Source organism: Myotis davidii, unplaced genomic scaffold (assembly GCF_000327345.1).
Source record: "Myotis davidii unplaced genomic scaffold, ASM32734v1 scaffold299, whole genome shotgun sequence".
In the NCBI taxonomy this organism is placed as follows: domain Eukaryota; kingdom Metazoa; phylum Chordata; class Mammalia; order Chiroptera; family Vespertilionidae; genus Myotis; species Myotis davidii.
The window spans coordinates 4,597,647-4,599,750 of NW_006293088.1; positions in this window are offsets into that span (position 1 = coordinate 4,597,647).

The following is a 2,104-nucleotide window of genomic DNA, read 5'->3' on the forward strand; positions in this document are numbered from 1 at the left end:
TCCTGGAACTGCCTGGCTAGAAGGCGGCTCCCGCCCGCCCTGCTGAGTCCTCACACCTCCCTGGGCCGGGAGAGCTGAGTCATGGAAACAGTTAGCTCCTCGGGCTGCACCTCTCCTCCCTCCTCCTTCAAGCCCACAAAGGCTCCTTTCACGTTTGGGGGGTGGGGGAGGAGGCGAGGCTGTGGGGCCCTCTCCCCAGGCTGGGATGTGAAATTCAAACTTCACCCAGGAGTTAAATTCCCCACCCCCTGCCCCAAAGGAAACGAAGGGAGGAGGGGGTACCAAGAGCAAAGGACCTGGGGTGGGGGGAGAGGGTGCCAGGGGAGGGGCAGGAGGCTCCGGGCCCTTGCAGTTCTCACTCAAGCCAAGCCCAGGGACCCTCTGTGCGGGCTGAGAGCTGTGCACCCCAGCCAGCACCCCTCGCCCTCATCTTCCTTGAGAACTTGGAATGGGGAGCTCAGAGGAAGTGGGAGCACCTCTCTGGGCACTGATGATGGAAGAGGCCTGAGGCTCACAGCAATTCTAGGCCCACAAAACCCACACCCTGGAGGTGGAACAAGCAGAAAAAAGGTGTCTGCTTTCCAGCCGCCGCCCAACCTCAGCTCCTTTTGGGGTCGCCTGACGTTCCTTTTCACTGATTTCACCCCAAACCTGAGGGAAAAGTAAGAGGAGCTCCCTGTGTGGCCTTGCAGTGTTACCCCGATTTGCTGAGCCTCCATTTCCTCCCAGTAAGTGGCACAGTGGCACCCACCTCCTGGGGCTGCTAAGGAGAGTAAGCGAGGCTCTGTGTACAAGGCCTGATACGGTTCAAGCCAGTGTGGGTTCTCAACCCCCTTCCCACTCAGACACACGCCACGAGAAAACGTAGGACCCTGTGGTCACCAGGTTGGTCTGGCATCTGAACCGGTTGGAGATCAGGGGACTTCGGTGAGCACGCTGCTGTGCGTATGAGTTCCTTAACAACATCTCTGTGCCTCAGTCTCCCCGTAAAGCAGTGGGTGTGTGGGGCCTTTTTAGGCCCGAAAGGAAAAGGACAGCTTGGTGGGTTAGCAGGAAAGTGGGAGGCGGGAGGCTGGCGCAGTATCACACCCCGGCCACTAGGTGGCCCCGAGGATAACAGATGAGACCAGGCTGCGCGCACCCCTTCCAGCTCCACACTTGCTGAGTCCTCTTCTCGGCAGGCCTGGCGGACCCAGCCATGGCCGGGTAGGAAGGGCCGGTCTCCCCAGGGTTGGGATTCCTTTTCCATTTTTACAGACCTCCTTCCGAGGTAGGAGGAGGCAATCACTCTGACCGAGTGCTGACTCCAGCCGTGGCCTGGGAGTTGGAGGAAGGCAATGGCCGGCCTTCCAGTCCTACTTCTGGAGGGTTGGATGGAGGCCGCAGGCAGCCTCATCCTGCCCCTCTGTCCTGCCTCCTGCCTGAATGGGATGGGTGGGAAGACAGGTCTAGATTCGGATCCGTCCCTCCTGCACTCCCTGGCAGGTAACCTGGCAAATGGGGGTAATGGTTGGTTTCCCATTGCATGGTCAGTGGGAGACACAGTCAGAAGGTAAACATTCCTTTTTTAAAAATTTATTTTTTATTGTTGAGAGTATTATAGATGTGCCCCCATTTTTACCCCTTTGCCCCTCTCCACCTGGCTCCTGCCCCACCCCAGGCCTTCATTGGACTATTGTCTGTGTCCACGAGCTATGCATGTATGCAGATAAATTCTTTGGTCACTCTCTTCCACCGACCCTCTGAGATCTGTCGGTCTGTTCCATGCTCCCAGGTCTCTGGACCTATTTTGTTCGTTAGATTCCACACATATGCTTTCAGGGAAGGACCCACAGTCTCTCACCCAACCCCACTTCCAAGCGCTCCCAGCTGCTTCCCGATGAAGAGTTTCCCAGCTCACCTGGGAGATCCTCCCCTGCAGAGCTCCTCCCTGGAACTCACTTGAGGGTCTTTGCAGCCGAGGAGGAGGTAAGCCCCAGCCCCCTCTCCCCGGGTCGGCCTCCCTCAGAAAGGCGTCCTCAGCGTTGGCGGAGCTGGTTCCAGCCACCGGAACGTGGGGCGGTGGGGCCTGAGCCCACCTTCCTGCAGACCCGCTGCCCCGCAT